Source organism: Panthera tigris, chromosome B2 (assembly GCF_018350195.1).
Source record: "Panthera tigris isolate Pti1 chromosome B2, P.tigris_Pti1_mat1.1, whole genome shotgun sequence".
Classification (NCBI taxonomy): Eukaryota; Metazoa; Chordata; class Mammalia; order Carnivora; family Felidae; genus Panthera; species Panthera tigris.
In genome coordinates this window covers 60886914-60907159 of record NC_056664.1, presented here as the reverse complement: position 1 = coordinate 60907159, position 20246 = coordinate 60886914, and the positions used below count along the sequence as shown (strand labels likewise).

General features: G+C 35.7%; 1 pseudogene; it reads right to left on the bottom strand.

Annotated features, from left to right (window-relative positions):
* Nucleotides 1–10887: 10887 nt before the first annotated feature.
* LOC102969191 lies at nt 10888–19748 on the bottom strand (annotated as a pseudogene).
* Between the last annotated feature and the right edge of the window lie 498 nt (nt 19749–20246).

The following is a 20246-nucleotide window of genomic DNA, read 5'->3' as shown; positions in this document are numbered from 1 at the left end:
ATAAATTATTTGTAGCAAGTACAGATACTTTAATTTGAAAAGGCAAATTAATTGAAATTTTAAATGTTTCATTATTGAATTTTTTCATCTTTATGGAGGTATAATTGGCAAATAAATTTGTAAGATATTTAAAGTGCACATTATGGTGATTTGATATACATATACATTGTGAAACTATTCTACCCATCTAGTTAATTCACACATTCCTCACTTCACATATTTATCTTTTTGTGCATGTGTGTGAAAACACTTAAGTTCTACTCTCAGCAAATTTAAATTACAAAATAGTAGTCATGGTTTATACTATTTCCTTATTATGATCAATACTTAACTTTTTTTTTTTAATGTTTGTTTATTTATTTTGAGAGACAGAGGAAGCCTGAGTGAAGGATAGGCAGAGAGAGAGGGAGAAAGAAAGTCCCAAGAGGTCTCCGTGTTCAGTGAGCAGCCGACTTGGGGTTCAGTCTCACAACTGTGAGATCATGACCTGAGCCCAAATCAAGAGTCGGGCACTTAACCAACTGAGCCACCAACGTGCCCTAACACCTAACTTCTTAAAATTGATCGAGTATCTGTAAATACGTCATAGGCCATCCGTATTTATCTCTTCCAGAAGCAGTTAATTTCTTCAAGGATCCCTTGCTTATAATATAAGATGCACCTGTACTAATTAACTCTTTTAATGTGAGTGTTTAACGTGTCAATTTAAGTTTTTCTTTAAATTGATTTAAAATTATTTCTGAATTACCTATCCAAATCATGCAAAACAGATGAAAAGACCTTATTCAAGGAATATCTTTGTTTTGAAAATTATTGAAGAAACAGACGGGGGCGCCTGGGGGGCTCAGTCGGTTGAGCATCTGACTTGGGCTCAGGTCATGATCTCGCAGTCTGAGTTCGAGCCCCGCGTAGAGCTCTGTGCTGACAGCTCAGAGCCTGGAGCCTGGAGCCTGTTTGGGATTCTGTGTCTCCCTCTCTCTCTGCCCCTCCCCCGCTCATGCTCTGTCTCTCTTTCTCTGTCTAAATAAACATTTAAAAAAAATTTAAAAAGGAAAAAGACAAGGATACAAAATGATATTCAAGTCTGCATATATAAGCAACTGATACCCTAAAGAAAATTAGGTTAAGTAAGAGGGCTAGAAGTCCCTTATGAAGAAGCATCTGGAGTTGAGCCTTCCTGGGAAAGAGAGAAACTCCTATTGAGGTAGCAGCTGATTCCAAGGTGCACACAAGTGGAGTTTCATAGCTCAGAGAGAAAAGGATAGATGGTGAGGAGTTAGGTAAAACAGCCTGACACAGAGAGAGAAGCCATGTACCCACTAAGGAAGTGTGACCACTCAGGACTGTGAAAGCTAAAATTAGGACTTTTAAATTGGAAATAGAACATAAAATCAAAGAAGGTGGTAATTTAGAGGTAAAAGTTGTGAATAAATTTAGGAAGGAAAAGAGAAAGGCTGCAGCCTGGCAAGGGAAGGCAATGACATTGTTTAAGAAAGAGGAAATCAACTGTTAGTTTAATGAAATGCCAACGAATTTACGAATACATGGTTTTAAAACATAGCTTATTCAATTATCGGTTATAACCAGTACATGATAGATTCTAAAGTAACTTTAAGAGTATCTCTGCTTTGGGATAGGAATTATTTTGTCAGTAAATGAATAAAAAAAGGTATTTACTGTATAAATAACTGTGACATTTATAAAAATGGTTATATCACAAACAGGCAAAAGTATCAGAATTTCTATTGTAAGGTTTGTGCATCTGAAATTTATCACATTCAACAGAAAGTCTCTGCAAGTGCACTTTTTCAAATAAATGCCCTGAAATATCAGTCTTATTATTCTTCAGTGAGGTGTATAAACTCTAGTAAAACCTGTTTACCAGTTTAATGCCTTTTTATGATATTATAACTATATGCAACTTTGATTTATGAAAAGGAAAACTCAAGTTCTTAACTTCTGAAATGAGTTTTCTTCATCAGCAAAGGTGCCTAAAGTGAAAGATGTAAAAATATGTATTAATATGATATGAAAATTAGAATTTGAAATTCATATTATAGGAGTAAAAGCTTCTCATTTTCTTATTTTTTTATGTCACATGGAATGATTATGTACTTTCCTGTGGAAAAAGACTGGCTATTATTTCTGTCCCCACTATATACCATGTCCCCCCCTTTTTTTTACTTTGTTTTGTCAATATACTGAACTGGTGTTTATAGCTATAGTTCTGGTCTTGCTAATGATATTCATGGACTAATGACACGCATAGTGATGCTGAAAGCTACAGGATGTCCAAATGACAAATATCTTAATTTTCTTGTTTATAATCACAGCAACTTTTTGTGTCAGAAAGCTTACACACTATTATCCCCATACATTGGGACTTGGGTACAGGTAATTTTTAGATATTTGTTCAAAGTGAGTGACAGATGCAGATTTCTAATTTTTATTCCTGAATGTCTCATTTTTAGTGATACTGAGTTCAACATATGGAAACAAAGAGGAGTGAAATCTTTATTTCTACAGTCCATCTTTAACCTTGGTTAAATGGAATCTCCCTAGATATCATGATCCCATGGTACTACTGACATAGGAAGTTTTCTGTGTTTTTTTCAAAAGAGGTAACAAAAAGGTGTTCCAGGATCAAGAAGGACTTTCACAAGAATAGATGGCAGAATCCTACTCACTTTCATATTCTGGACGCATCCTTTTTTTTTATGTATTTTAAATGTTTGTTATATATATTGAGAGAGAGTGAGAGAGAAAGAGAGAATGAGCGGGGGAAGGGCAGAGAGAGAGGGGGAAAGAGAATCTCAAACAGGCTTCATGCTGTCAATGCAGAGCCCAATGAGAAGCTCAATCCCATGACCGTGAGATCATGACCTGAGCCGAATCAAGTCAGATGCTTAACTGACTGAGCCACCTAGGTGCCCCCTGGACACATTCTTTATACCTGGCATATTTAATAAAGGCATGTGTAGGCATCATTTAGTAATTATTCTTTATTCAAGTATTAAACAAAAATTGGTTGCACCACATACGCATGTTCCAACCTGCTTCTGTTATAGAGAGGGGAAATGTGAAATAGATTTTTATTTTGCTCTAATTTAAAGCAGATCAGAAAGTATAGCACTCAAGCCTTCATTTTCAAACATCATCACTAGTATTCAAAGTAGTTAAAATGCCAAATACAAAAAATATTTAACCCACACACATGCCATTTTCAACTATTAAATAAAGTGCCCTTTAACTGCCATTTTAAGAGTGCCTTATGCAAATCCACAAAACTTGTGGAACTATAGTAGAAAAATAGTATGAGAACAATCCTGTAAATATTCCTGAAGCAGGAATTTATGTTTTTGAGAAGGGTACCATTCCTATAATTTTACATAGTTCAGTTATTATTTAAATTTCTTAATCATATTGCTATAATAGCTAAGCTGTACTTAGTGCTTCTTCTATGCCAGGCACTATGCTGGCATTTTCATGGTTTAACTTACATAATGCTTATAAAACCTAGCCAAATTATTATCACATATTACAGATGAAGAAACCGGGATGGCAAATTAAATAACCGGTCAAGGTTATATAGTTTATAAGTGATATTATCAAGAATAAAATCTAGGTCAGCCTGATCCAAATTCCAAGTTATTAATCATTTTTCTCCTATGAAGCTCATAAGATATTATATAAGTACTTAATTTTATTCCTATTGAGTGTCCTTCTGGAGTTGCAATTCAAGCCAACATTCTTCCCACATTGTAAAACTCACTGCTAAATTATCAACTTAGGGGCAAGTATAGAATATGTGATAGATGAAACATTAGTTATCTATCCAAAACATATTTACCTTTTCTTATGTGTATAACATGATTTCATTAAGGATGACAATGTGCCTAAATAAAAGCAATACATTTCCCAGTTTTCCTTGTAATTATCTGTGGTTTAATGGAGCAATTCTAAATCATGAGATAGAAGCAGAAGTAGTTGGATCGGATTCTGGAGTAGCTTTTTAAAGGGGGAAATTTATCTTACATACATCTTTTTAATCCTTTACTCTTCTTCATCTAGCTTGAAACGGAGATATGATGTTCAGATATCTCGCAACCTTTATGTGATAATGAGAATGAAGGTCAGACCACAAACATAGCAGAGCTTAAGGAATATGACTGTCTACTTTTGGGCTTTTTTGTTTATGAGAAATAATCAACTTCTGTTTTAACACAGTTGAAACCACTGTTTCTGAGTTTGTCTTAATATCAACTGAATGAAATTCCTCCCTCATATAGTATAAAAGTTAACCCCATAGAAAAATTGTTTTGTCTTATATAAATTTGACTCATTTTATTTATTTTAATTCTTAGGCCCTTTGAAAGAAATTTAGTGTGTGGCAACAGATGTTACTTATGTTGTAAGTATTATATACATGTGGCTAAAGACTCATTTGATTTCAAATTAAAATAATGAAAAAATTGACTTTAAAAAGAGAGTATTTTGAAAATTAAATGCTTCTAATTTCATCAATGTTTCAATTATATAGTCATTTGAATGATTCATATATATATATATATATATATATATATATATATTTAATCTTATATTTCATGGCTCTAAAATAAAGTGTTCATTTTTTAGATACAATAGTCAGCAAACTCAAAATCATATCCTAGTGATCAAATAAAAACATGGTAAAAATTATTTATGAAAATGTTCGAAGAAGAAAGGAAATGGAGAACAAAAGAAAAAAGAATATACAATTCACTGTACAAGAAATAAAACTTATTTCTTTCAATGGCAGAGATAAAACAAGCATGCTGAAATATCAGTTTTTAGCTCTATTGGTGTATCTTATAATATTTGCAGAAATAAAATGAGACTGCCTTATTTCAACCTTTACTATTTTACTAAAAATATTCTATTTCTTGCACAAAACCGGAGCAACATGAGCTTTCGTACATTGAAGTTAAGTCTGAAAAGGAGACACACAGTTTTACATTTGTTCTTTTTTCATGATTTTCATAAAAATCATTAAAAAATCAAAGCTTTAAAAGCAGTAGGAAATGATTTTCACAAAAAAGAAAAGAAAAAGTGAATTCAAGTATATATTCTAGAGAGCAAAATTTCTAAATCTATTTTCTTATAAAAGAAAGTAACTGCAGTGATGGTTCTGTAAGATATATGGTGGTGAGGCTAAGGAGATATGGGGAGGGAGAAGAATATTTTTAAAACCCTGATATTAGAGAACTGAATATTAACAATTCTCATACAGTACTCATACCAGTAGAAGAGTTTATCATCCTATTCAGACACTCTCAGTTCTGGCTTTCCCCGTGGTCTGATTGTCTTTTCTCTTTATTACCATCAAAAAATTAGATACTTATCAACAATGAAGTTTCAGAAGGTGCCCCCCCCCCCATTGGCATCCAATTACATTCTTTCTCTGTGGTCAGTTACCAGGAGATGGAAAATGATTGGCAGATGACCCTGGGGTGTAATATTCCAGGCCCAGTGGTGTGCCTCCAGATTGAATCTTAATGTTGAGACATTTCTAAGACTTTTCCAAAGACGCCCCAAGGGACCCTAATTAAACTCCAGGGGATTGAACTTAATTCATTTTCAGTCCTCAGTCACTTGCAGTGTAGAGAAACCTCCTCATGCTCAGAAAAAGGTTGGAGTTGTGGGAAGAATGAACAGGAGCCAAGCTAGACGATCTAGGCTCCTAGTATATGAGTATATTTGTTTTTCTAGGGACATAAGATGGGCTTCATGCTTTTGAGAGTGGATAGTGCTACTGCCTCTTCCTGGAATGTCCTTCCTTTCCTCGTTCTATTTCTCTGTAAAATTCTGCATTCTTTTGAAATCTAACTCTAAAATCTTCTTCTATAAGAAGGCTTTCATAGCCTCTTACATCATCCTCTGAATTCTGAACCATTTTGTTGACCTCTCCTATTGACACTTATATTAGTCTTTTATAGTAGATCTTTGCATATTTATCGTGGCTACTTAATGACAAGGAAAGTCTGTTTTTTTATTCTCTTACATCTTCTTTGTTTTGCATTTAGGAATTGCACAGTGTTTGTTATATGAATGAAAGTATCTTGACCCAATCACAAAACTTCTTTGTGTCTACTTCTTTCTATACAAAATGTGAATAACAAATTATTCTCTAAAGAAAATTGTTACGGGGTGCCTGGGTGGCTCAGTCAGCTAAGTGTCCAACTTTGGCTCAGGTCATTATCTCATGCTCTCACAGTTCATGAGTTCAAAACCAGTATCAGGCTCTGTGCTGACAACTCAGAGCCTGGAGCTTGCTTCAGATTCTGGGTCTCCCTCTCTCTGTGCCCCTCCCCTGCGTGCGCTCTCTCTCTCTCTCTCTCTCTCTCTCTCAAAAATAAATAAATATTTAAAAAAATTAAAGAAAATTGTTGGGATAATCAAAGGCAAATGTGTTTTCGAAAGCATATAGTTTGAGGCTCTATATAAATATCAATTATTAAAAATAATAATGTGTTTGGGGATTACACATAGTATATTCTATAACACTTCTGTGGGTTTTCATAAATGAGCTGCATGAAGTCAGAAAAAAGGGGGCCCTAAAGATTAGCAACCAGCCTTGATAATCTGTAATTTATAAAATGGGATTTCCTGTTTATTGGGAGTTGTAGAAATTCCTCCTGGGTCTGCTTCACTCTGTCTCCAAATGTTTCAAAAACATGGATATACCAGGCTTACAGGAGCACAGCACAAGTATTTCCCAGTCCAGCTACATTTTAGTTTCTGGAAATGGCTTTGAGAGTGAAATTAGCATACGGCCAATTTGCTGGATGCCCAGAGGTTCCTGGATCATGCTGATACATCTTTATCTACTCATTAAGATTATGGCCTGAAATTTGGTTTTCTTGACTTTATGCCTATTACTCTTGAAGTATTATAGATAAACAGTTCATTCATATTATGTTTCACTTTCTCCTTCTATGAAATGAATTAATTAACACTAAACTAAAAAATGTGCTTGATAAATATGTCAACTTACATCCAATTATATGTAATGTGTTCTCAACGGGCAGGAAATAGGAAATGATCTTCTAATTACATACACCTATAACACTTGTAAAAGATTTTTGTTATTACAAGGACAGCATTTAAACCAGTATATAGATGATTAATACACAGTGCTTTTGTTTTTATTATATTTATATATTAATAAGGTCCCTTTTAGGAGAATTTAGTGTATATATACCATTGAATGTATATATACACCTGTATATAAACCAAACTGTTGAATAAGCAAGCTCCTCTTGATGTGCTCTAAATGAAATAAAATTTTGTCTTTCATTTTCCATTTAAGAATCCATGTGATGAGGACCATCTTCCCTTGCCCTTAGATAAAACTTGAGCAGGTCTCAGGGATTCTCTATTTATTTTTTTAGATGTTTATTCATTTTTGAGAGACAGTGCTACTGCACTACTGAGACAGAATGTGAGCAGGGGAGGGGCAGAGAGAGACACACACACACACACAGAATTTGAAGCAGTCTCCAGGCTCTGAGCTATTGTCAGCAGAGGGCCCAATGCAGGGGTCAAATTCATGGACTGTGAGATCATGACCTGAGCTGAATGAAGTTGGACACTTAACCAACTGAGCCACCCAGGCCCCCTATTTCTGTTTCTGTTCCAATCATTATTATTTCCTTCCTTCTACTGGTTTTAGGTTTTGTTTGTTCTTTTTCTAACTCCTTTAGGTTAGGTTGTTTATTTGAGATTTTTCTTGCTTCTTGATGTAAGCCTGTATTGCTATAAACTTCCCTCTTAGAACAGCTTTTGCTACATACTAAATGTTTTGGACCATTGTGTTTTCATTTTCATTTGTTTCCATGTACTTTTTGATTTTTTGGTTGACACATTCATTGTTTAGTAGCATGTTGATTAACTTCTATGTTTTTGTGTGGTCTTTCCACATTTTTCTTGTAGTTGATTTCTAGTTTCATAGTGTGGTCAGAAATGATGCATGCTATTACTTTGAGCTTTTTGAATTTGTTGAGACTTGTATGTGATCTGTTCTGGAGAATGTTCCTTGTGCACTTGAAAAGAATGTGTATTTTGAAATTTTAGGATGGAATGTTCTGAATATACCTATTAAATCCATCTGGTCCAGGGTGTCATTCAAAGCCACTGTTTCCTTGTTGATTTTCTATTTGAAAGATCTGTCTATTTGATGGAAGTCTGGTATTAAAGTCCCCTACTATTATTGTATTGTTATAATTTAGTTCCTTTATGTTTGTTATTAACTGTTTTATGTATTTGGGTAATTTTATACTTGTCAGATTTTCTTGCTGGGTTGTCCCCTTTATTATTACATAGTGTTGTCTCTTTTTATAGACTTTGTTTTAGTATATTTTGTCTGATATAAGTATTGCTATTCCATCCTTGTTTTGACCTCCATTTATATGATAAGTGTTTCTCCATCTCCTCACTTTCAATCTTCAGGTGCCTTTAGGTCTGAAATGAGTCTCTTAAAGGCAACATATAGATGGGCCTTGTTTTTTTTGATCCCTTCTATTACCCTATGTCTTTTGATTGGAGCATTTAGTCCATTTACATTAAAAGGAATTATTGATACATATGTATTTATTGCCCTTTGTTACTTGTTTTGTGGTTGTTTTTGTAGTTTTTCTCTGATCCTTTCTTTTCTTTCTCTCTTTCATGGCTTGCTAATTTTCTTTTATGATATAATTGGATTCCTCCTCTTTATTTTTTGAAAACCTATTTTTTTTTTATTTGTGGTAACCATTTGGATTATATATAACATCTTTTGAATATAGCGGTCTATATTAAGCCGATGGTCACTTAATTTTGAACTCATTCTTTACTCCTCTCCCCTCCACATTTCAGTTATTTGGTAGATACCTTTTTGATGATTACAGAGACATCATAATTTAATACTATTGTTATTTTAACAGATTGACATATATATAAACTATACAGGGAAAGTTTAGAACTACTTAGTCTTATGTACTGTATAGGACTTTGTGCTTGGAAACCCAGTGTCTATATAATTTGTACTATGATATGTGATATATGGTTACATCCACAAACCAGATGGAACCCCAAATTTAGTGATGAGTGACTTGTAATATCCTTCCTGGGTAATGGAAATGTATGGTGCTTGGAAAGTGTGACTATTGAGAAGAAACAGCATTGCAATTTTAACTGAAATGTGCTACAGCCAACATCTAATCTCTCTGCCTCAGTTACATAGTGTATCAAAGGATTTGCATGCACACTGATAGAATTAAATAAAAATCTGACTATTTCAATGATGATCCACAGGATAAGAAAATATTTTTAGAAACTTAGTAGCAGTTTATATGAAGTTCTGATTTTATACCTGTGTAGAAATACCTATGGATATGGATCAACTAGGAAATGTGAACTTGGCTGTAGAAAATTATAGATGAAAATAAGTGTCTCCATCAACACCTATAAATAAATTCAAATAACTGTGAATGATGGAGGAAAAAGAGTAAAAGAGCTGGTCAAAAAATATCAAAAGGCCTATGGAGTTATATGGTCTTAATACCATGCTTATTTTTTAAAAATTTTTCTTCCAAGTTTTTATTTAGATTCTATAGTTAATTAACATCTAGTGATACTAGTTGCAGGTGTAAGATTTAGCGATTCATCACTTACATACAACACCCAGTGCTCATCACAACAAGTGCCCTCCTTAATACCTATTACCCATCTAGGCCATCTTTTACCCACTTCCCTTCAACAACCTTCAGTTTGTTCTCTATCATTAAAAGTCTCTAGTGGTCTTCTTTTCCCCCTTCTCATATGTTCTTCTGTTTTGTTTCTTAAATTCCACATTTGAGTGAAATCATATGGTATTGGTCTTCTCTGACTGAGTTATCTTGCTTAGCATAATACTCTCTAGCTCCATCTACATCATTGCAAATGGCAAGATTTCATTCTTTTTGATAGCTGAGTAATATATGCCACTTCTTTATATATTCAACAGTCAATGGACATTTGGGCTTTTTCCATAATTTGGCTATTGTTCATAATGTTGCTATAAACATCAGAGTGCATATATCCCTTCAAATCATATACCCAAAGGTACAAATCATGTACATAAATTTGAATTTATGTATCCTTTGGGTACATAAATACCTGGCAGTATAATTAAATATCATGCATGATAGATAGTTCCTATTCCCACTGGATTGTTCAGATTCTGATGGTCATCTTGGATTTAGTAGCCATGTTCTTTATGATAAATTATTGCCAAAAATGTTGTTCACTATCTTTTAAAACGTGATGGGGGAGGGATGCCTGGGTGGTTTTATTGGTTAAGCATCCAACTCCAGCTCAAGTCATGATCTCACAGCTTGTGGGTTTGAGCTCTGTGTCGGGCTCTGTGCTGACAGCTCAGAGCCTGGAGCCTGCTCAGGATTCTGTGTCTCCCTCTTTCTCTGCCCCTCCCCTTCTTGTTCTCTCTCTTCTACCCACCTTATCTCAAAAATAAATAAACATTTAAAAAAATTTTTAAATGTGATAAGGAGTTATTGACCTAGGTTAGATAGTAGACTAGGCAGGAAAAAGTTATAACAGCCAGCCTATGATCAATTTCTCTTTTTACTAATCATAAGTTGCAATGGCACTTTTTTATTTTTTTTTAATGTGTATTCATTTTTGAGAGAGAGAGAGAGAGAGGGAACGAGCAAGGGAGAGGCATAGAGGGAGACACAGAATCCAAAGCAGTCTCCAGGTTCTGCGCTGTCAGCACAGAGCCCAATGTGGGGCTCAAACACAAGGACCGCAAGATCATGACCTGAGCTGAAGTCGGACGCTTAACTGACTGAGCCACCCAGGCACCCCGGCACTTTATTTTTTCTTTTTAACATCCTGTTCTACAGCTTCTTTGGCCCTTTCTGCCTGGATGTCAAAGAGCAGTGCATTGGCACAGGCCATGTGAATATTGGTCAACACCTTGAAGTTCTTCTCCTCCTCTGTAATGACTCCGGCTTTCTTCTGCTTATAGACATTCCCTGTGGGCTTGACTAGTCCTGTCAGCTGGGTAACCAATTTGAGTTTTTCAGCAGAGCTGTTTTCCCTCTTGGGGGCAGAGGGCATCCTAGAGAAGAGGATGAGCTTGGAGCAGTACTCCTTCAGCCACTGAACATTAGCCTGCAGGGACTCTGTGTACTTGTCTGCCTTCTTGGATCCACTGAGATCCCAATAGCTCATGCCACCTTCTTGTCAATGCCAGCAACCCTAACTCTTCCAAGCTGAAACCCCAGCCAGCTCATACTTTGTTGTGCTACTTCCTCATAGGGCACCTCATGATGGGCCAGGTGGGTCCGGACAGGTCCAAACGGGATGCAGGTGATGGGGCTTGCTCTGGCTTGCCAGGCCTTGTGTCTGCAGAACTTCCATGCCAGCTGGTTGAACCATGTGGCCACATACTCACTGCAAGCTCTTGTGGAAGTGGGGCTTCAGGATCATGCCATTCTGGCCAGGAGCCACGGCTGCTGCCTATGGGCCTGGGGGCACAGAAGAGAGGAGCTAGTCAGGGCCCAGGGTCTAGCTAGATGCAGTGGCTTGCTCCCCACCAGAGCCCAGGCCTGGTCCTGTCTGTGTGATCAATTTGTTCCATGATTAATGAATGAAGGACACTCTGGATGAAGGAAAAAAAAATCAGGTGACCGAGTGTAATTTCCTTGTATATATGATAATTGATTGGGGAAATAGATGAATGATACTAGTCGTTATCTATGCAGTACTCTTAATGTCCCTGGATTAGAATTGCATAAGTAAAATAAATACAATTTACAGGGAATGTTACATAAACTTTGCAACTCTCTGGGGTATAGGACAGATGTTTCATAACATCTTGCTGTATGGAGTAACCTGTGAACCTCTTATTAAAACCTCTCCTATTATTCTGGAGCAGAAATCATGTGTATGATGTGAAAAAGGAAGGGCCCACAGAAGAGTCACATGGGATGATTTTTCTCCCTGCTTTGTCTGGCCTCCAGATTACTTGATCTTTAAAATTATTAGTAAAGCTTGATACAGTGTAATTATCTATATGATTCTAGATTGAATTGTTTTGGGTTCTAGAAACATTGATTTGCTGAAAAATTATATTTTAAGAGAAATTAGTGTGAATATTCTAAGCAACTGTCGCCTATGATTTTGAAATTGTTTTGTTGTTCTAATTTTTTTTTTCATAGAGAGCTGGTGTTATATTCTTATGTCTCTTCTTGCCCCTAAAAGAAAATTGGAGTTGGGGTTATTCAGTGGTGAAGGAGTGAATGGGAACAAGCACTGGAGAGGATGATGGGCCTGCTAATTGAAACTCCAAATAGGCACTGAGGGAAACCTCTCTGGCTTTCACAAAGCAGAATAAGAAAACTGAGTGGGTCAGATGCTTTTATATTATTGTGGAACATTAATTTCACTGTGGAATCAATAGGTTCACTTGAAAATGTGAGAGGTTCCCACTGTCAAAGTTTATGAGGTAGGGACAAATTTGAAGCCCTCCTTATTGGCATCATGCTATTATATAGTGTCCACTGTGTAACCCTCATCGAGTGAGTTTGGATAGAAAATGTGTCGGCACTTCTAGATGGGATCTAGAAGATTAAAATTTCATTCTGTAATGTATGTGTTCTTAAAGTCAACTTAATTGTCCTCTTATGTTCCATTTAAGAGGCCTCTGTGGCTAAAATGTATATGCCATTGTTCTGGGTGAATATGAATAGTAGATTAATAAGAATAAAAAATGCAGGAAGGTTTGGGTAAGATATTTCTGATACTGTACTGTGTTGAGTTTTTTCCTTCACCGATATAATATTTCTGGCTGAAAACAGTCTGACTTCTAAGCCCAGTAGGTTAAAAATAAAGAACAAAAGGTAGGAAAAATTTTGGCTTCTAAAGAGAGTAAGATTTCTTCTTCCTTTCATCCTTTGCTGCAAATGCAAGTCAGCTCAAGTGAGTGGTAAACATTGGACCACTGAAAATGTGGAAATATATCATCCTCTTGTCTCTCTTTGTAATATCCCTGGTTGGACAATATGATAAGAAGATCTTAGGCTGCCCTTTATTGTTTAGTAAGAAACCTCATCCCAGAGGGGGTTTGAGGTATAGATTTGACTGGTTCTACTGTGACTATCATTGCTTTCTTCCTCCTTTGGTATCTCACCGTGGGGTTATTTTTATCTTTCACGTGTCCATCTAGAGAGTCCATAGTCAAGGCACCACTGAACCCATTTCTTCCAACTATTCTCAGTGGCTACTCAAAGTTGCTGATAAATTTGAGGTATCATATATTAATTTTTAAAATAGGAAACTTTTTGTCTTGTATACCCTTTTTCCATATATCTTTTGCAAATCTGTGACTAGAATAGACAAATGGTCAGGGATTTTGGGTTTCAATATTGTGGTTTCCAGCCAAGTATTATTTCATCCTGACTAGCATCCATGTTGCTGCTTTATTGCCACCTATGACTCCATCCATTTTGGTTGGCTAGGCAGTGCAGGGTGAAAATGTGAAGTGCTACCTATATTTTTTCAAATATTACATCATACCATGAATATTTGGAAAAGTCAGGGTGAATGCCCCTGATGTCGTATTTCCTTTTCTTGGTGGCAAAAAAGGATTAATCAATGTAGGTACACCTGTTACTTGGGAATGAAGCCAATATCATTGATTTAAGAGTTCAGCATGTGTAGATGCTGCTAGGGGTCTCTCTTGCATCAATTATTATGGAAGTCATGCCTTAAAAAGAAAAAGAAGAAGACATCATGTCTCTTAAATCAACTTTGGTTGGTGGTGATAACACAGTTGTAAAACTTATCCTTTGAGTAAATAGAGGGTAAGAGACTGAATTCTGCTTTTTATAAGAACATGTCAGTTTTCTATAATAACTGCTTAAATCTCTAGACTCATCAGATGTGCAGTTAGCATTTGAAACTTACACTTAACAGTAAACACTTCAACTGTAGTATAGTATGTGGGAGGGGGAAAAAACATTAATTATCTGATTGATTTAAGAAATAATTTAGAGTGTGTTATGTTTTCTAACCCTGCTTTTCCTAATAATCCTGAGTTGTCTTGGATGGGAATATAAGAAAAAGCTATGTAATTACATGTGTTACCAAAATAACTACTGCCGGTAAGAGAAGAGATACAAACACAAATAATTCATATTTAATTTCCACTAATTAGTACCAAAAACCATCTTTGAGCACTTTAAACAAAAATGCATTTGGGTTCTATAGTGTCTCCAATGCTCTTCACATTTTTCTTTCTATTCCTTTGTTATTTTAGGAATAAGTCAATACATAATTTCCCTCCCTTGGGGCACCTGGGTGGCTCAGTCGGTTAAGTGTCCAACACTTAGTTTTGGCTCAGGTCATGATCTTACAGTTCATAAGTTCCAGCCCCACATCAGGCTCCACACTGTCAGTGCAGAGTCTGCTTGGGATCTCTCTCTCTCTCTGGCCCTCCCCCTCTTCTGCTATCTCTCTCTCTCTCAAAACAAATAAATAAACTTTAAAAATAGTATTTTCATCCCTTTTCTCAGTTTCATCTTTCTCACTGGATGCGAGTTATAAAAAGATAGATTTTTGTTACCTCAAATTCAATATTGGAAGTACTAACTTAATCACACCTAATTCAGGGATGAGATAAAATATAGATAGCTCAAAACTGATTTTATTTAAGTCACTTTAAACAGATTTATTTGTTTCAGGTATAACTTTTAAGTTCAGAATTCTGATGAGCTGAGTGCTAAATATTTCATAAATATTTTAGTTTTACTGTATATTGGTCATATTTTATATACTGATGGATAGTAACAATAAACAAAGGAGCTTTAAGTGATTATTGTCATAGAACTTATGTTTCTGATATGGTGGGAGACAGAAACTAATGATATAAATATTGAGTATAATTTTCAGGGAGTAGGTGATCAATATTAGGAGAAAATATAAGAAGGTAGGGACAAGATCATTTTACAGGAATGCCATTATAGATAGAATGGTAAAGCCAATTTTGGAGCCCTGAATAAAGCTGCAATTATCTGATAAAAGTGTATTTCAGATATTGGTAACAACAAGGGAAAAGTCTCGGGACAGAAGTACTCTATGTGGTTGCAGTGGAATGACACCAACCAAAATCTGAAGATGAAGAAAGAAAGAAGACCAGGAGCTTAATCATGTGTTTCTTTACAAACCATAGGAAGAATGATTTTTACTCTGTGGTTTTGAGAAAACATTGCAGGGTTTGAGTAGGGGAGCAAGGTAATCAGGGGTGGGTTTAGCCCTTCTATCTATGATTACAGTTATAGTTGCTATCACGCACCCACACACAAAAGTAGAATATGGGAGAAAGTTTGTTGGGCAAATAATTTTGAGAAATTTTGGCTTTAAAAAAGTTTTCTTGGGGCACCTGGGTTCTCAGTCGAGCAACCAGCTCGATTTTGGCTCAGGTCATGATCTTAGGGTCATGGGATCGAGCCCCATTTCTGGCACTGGGCTGAGCATGGAGCCTGCTTAGGATTCTACTTCTTCCTCTCTCTCTGCCCCTCCCTTGCTTGCCTGTGTGCATGTGTGCATGTGTGTGTACATACACTCTCTCTTTCTCAAAATAAGTAAAACTAAAAAAAAGTTTTCTTCACAGCAAGAATTCTGATACCATTTAAAATCCTAGTATCTTTGGGATGCCTGGGTGGCTCAGTTGGTTAGGTGACCGACTTCGGCTCAGGTCATTATCTTGTGGTTTGTGGGTTCTCTCTCTTGAGCACTCTCTTTCTGTCTTTCAAAAATAAATAAATATAAACAAATAAAAATAAAAACAAAATAAAATGCTGGTATCTTCAAAAAAGAGACTATATATGTAGTATATTAAAATTGCTGACACAAGACTCTTCTCTGAAAGATTATTCTGTGATTTGGGGGATGCACAGTTACTATACTTACAATCTCTTTCCTAAAGATTATTGAAAAAATATGCCCTCCTCAATACCCTGTTGGGATGAGCACTGGGTGTTGTATGGAAGCCAATTTGACAATAAATTTCATATATTGAAAAAAAAAAGAAAAAAAAATATGTAAAATCACACTCTGTGGGATATGTATAAGGAATACATAACACTGTCCAAAGTTCTAAAAGACTTCAATAAAAATAACACTTTACAGATGATTCTCATTAAATACATTAAAAAGTGGAAATCTAAGGAAACTTTTAAGGTTATAGCATATGTTGGGGTGCCTGGGTGGCTCAGTCAGTTGAGTGTCCAACTTTGGCTCAGGTCATGATCTCACAGATTGTGGGTTTGAGCCTAACATCAGGCTCTGTGCTGACAGCTCAGAGTCTGGAGCCTGCTTTGGATTCTGTATGATTCTCTCTTTATCTCTGCCCCTTCCCCACTCACACATACTCTCTCTATATATATGTCAAAAATAAACATTTAAAAAATTGTTTAAAAATACTATAACATATTTTTTAAGTTTATTAATTTTGAGTGAGAGAGAGAGAGTGCAGGGGAGGGACAGAGAGAGAGGGGAGAGAGAATCCCAAGCAGGAACCAAGCCATCAGCACAGAGCCTGATGCAGGGCTCAGATTCACAAACTGTGAGATCATGACCTGAATCATAATCAAAAGTTGGACACTTAACCAACTGAGCAACCCAGGCACCCCTAAAATTATAGCATATTTTAGACACTGTGGTGTTTTAACAACCAAAATTTACTATGTGTCAAAAACTTTAAGTCTTATACATACGTTATTTAATATTTAATTTTCCTTGTGTAGGCATTGGTACCTGACCATTGCAGAATATGAACACATTACATGGAAATGGTAAACTGAGCAAATCCAATTCACTCAGATAGTCATCATCATGGACAGATGTCAAATCTAATTGTGTTTGAATGAAACATGTGATCATAAACACTATACCAAAAGGCCTGACATAGTAAAAAGTATTACATATCATGAGAAATATCCTAAATCTATGATGCTATGTAGACATATTGGACAGTCTTGATATTTAGTATTAGTGTTTTTGTATGGTAAGGACATCTGTTCCACAGGTGAAAAGATGATATCAATGTGCATTTTTAAAAATTTAATCTAATTTACATAATTGAGGACCATAAACATGATTGGGTTCCAAAATCAATTAGATTAACTTTTTACATTCTGAATTTCATTTCAAAATATTTAGCTTTTAACTTTTATCTGGTTCACCTAGAGAGTGTCTCTCTATCCAATGCCTTACATAACACAGAAAGGAACCCATGACATCAAGAACCTACAATATTCACCTAAAAACACTACTACACCATTAATTAGAAATTAGAATAATCAAAAATGTTAAATAACAAATTAAACTTTGACAAAGTATACTATTGGGAGAAAAACATTAACTTGCCCTTTCTTCTAGTATATTAGCATATAATACCTTACACCAAAAATGATTGAGGAAAAGTTTAAAAACAGCAAAGATAGAGTAGAATATGGTCTCAAAAATATAAATATAAAACATTTTATTAAACAATAATAGAATAATGCAATAAATATCTCATGCTATGCCCCTAACCAATATTTGCCCCTCCTTTGTATATTAAAGTGTTCAATAATTTTATTCTCTAATATTCAAAGATAAGTTACTAATAAGTTCTTATATTTAAATAGCATTTCTTAAATGTATTTAAATTAAGTGACCTGCTTTATGCTTATAAAAATGACATAAGTAGAGCCATTTTTATTTTTACTATTTATTGATTTATTGCTTTTAGTTTCAGGTGTAGAATTTAATGATTCATCACTTATATATACAGCACCCGGTGCTCATCACAACAAGTGCCCTCTTTAATACTCTCACCTATTTAACCCATCCCCTCACCTACCTCCTCTCAGTAACTCTCAGTTTGTTCTCTATTGTTAAGAGTTTGTTTGTTTTTCTGGTTTGCCTCTGTTTTCTCCCCCTTCCCCTATGTTCATCTGTTTTGTTTCTTAAATTCCACATATGAATGAAATCATATTTTTCATTTGTATTTGTCTTTCTCTGACTTATTTTGCTTAGAATAATACACCCTAGCACCATCCATATCATTGCAAATGGCAAGCTTTCATTCTTTTTTTTTTTTTTTTTTAAATTTTTTTTTTTTCAACGTTTTTAATTTATTTTTGGGACAGAGAGAGACAGAGCATGAACGGGGGAGGGGCAGAGAGAGAGGGAGACACAGAATCAGAAACAGGCTCCAGGCTCCGAGCCATCAGCCCAGAGCCTGACGCGGGGCTCGAACTCACAGACCGCGAGATCGTGACCTGGCTGAAGTCGGACGCTTAACCGACTGCGCCACCCAGGCGCCCCAAGCTTTCATTCTTTTTGATAGCTGAGTAATAGTCTGTGTGTGTGTGTGTGTGTGTGTGTGTGTGTGTGTGTATGTGTAAACACACACATTACATTTTTTTTTATCCATTCATCAGTCAATGGACATTTTGGGTCTTTTCATAATTTCAGCACTTTTAAAAATAGACCTGGAATAGCTATTTCATAGGAACTGCCTTGCACATCCTGTGTCCTAAATCTTTGAACCAGGCCAAACTTCAACATACCAAGAAGTCAGCAAGAATGAGAAAATCTTGTTTGAAAAGACTGATAAAAATGAACTTTTACCTGGGGACCACTTTGCCTGACCAATCAGTGATGTACAAATCTAGTCCTGCTTGTCAGAACAATGAACTCTTCTTAAAAACAACTTACCTAACATTTTTTTTTATGTCTATAAAAATCCTGAGTCCACTTTCTATAACCAGGACACTGTTTGGGCATCTATCTAAATCTATGTACCCTGAATTTCAATTCTTTGGTCCCAAATAAATGCTAGCCTCTTGAACTGGTTTCTTATTCTAAGTTTCTTCAAGAGGTTCCTCCCTCAGCAAGTCCAGTTGGTTTCATGTTTAAGAACTAGGATTCTTCTTCTTATAAATATTTATCCCAGTGGACTGAAAATTCCAAAGATCAATTGCAGTTGCAGTGGTCACTTTGGGGCTCTTTTGAGCTCACAGAACTTGACTTGAGAACCACAGATTTAAAACCAGACAAATCAAATAGGATGTTTAATTGGTATTTGGAAACTTTAAAATGAACTCAAGACTGATTGCCTCTTTTCAGAATACTGTTTCCAACTTAAGAGAGAAAAATTCTCAGTTTGAAAAGAATCATAAGCTTTACAGAATTACTTTTCTCTTCAGCCTCCTCCTGCTGCTTCGGGTTGCTCTCTCTCTCCCTCTTCTACTTTTCTTTGTCCCTCTTATGGCCAAACTCCTTCTTTAACCCCAATATCCCAAGACCTTTCTAGATCTTCCTGTTTTATCCTTTTCATACTGTCCTGTTCCAATGAACCTTTTCAAGGTTAGACCTAAAAGTTATACTCCTGAACATTTTATATTCTCCCTAGAGAGAGGCTGAATTGAGAGCTATTGCCAAGGAGTTTCCAAGGGTTTATGAAGACTTTCATCAATTTGCTGACAAATTTAATATTTTTATCCAAACCTACCACTCTGGTTTCTTTGATCTTTATCAGTTGATCCACCTATTTGTTGGACAGGGTCAAGTTCAACATTGGTTGCCAAAGGCTGAATGTCATTAAATGATCTCCAATGGGTCTTACCATAGGACAGGGTACCTCCTGGGTGCATTGCTAAAGCTTTACATGAAGCCATTCCCCGTGTCTTCCCTAAAGCCATAGATTGGAATAAAAAAATCCAGACATGTACTCAAAAGCTTAATAAACTAGTTTATGAATGCTATAATTAGCTTCAATTATTTTTTTAATGTTTTTTAAGTTTATTTATTTATTTTGAGAAAGAGAGAGCACACTCAAGCAGGGGAGGGTCAGAGAAAGAGGGAGAGAAAGAATCTCAAGCAGGCTCTACGCTGTCAGTGCAAAACCCAAGCAGGGCTCAAAGTTAAAAACAAAAACAAAAACAACAACAAAAAACCATGAGATCATGACCTGAGCTAAAATCAAGAGATGGATGCTTAACCGACTGAGTCACCCAGGTTTGTAAAAAACCCAGACAGTGTCTTACACAGAAACACCAAAGGCAATCTTCTAACGCTAAGCCCTCAAGCCCTCTAATGGACAGAGGCTACTCCCAGGAAACACAAGAGGTTTTTCTGATTTTGCACCTTAATCATCTGGGTGAAACTTCCTTAAT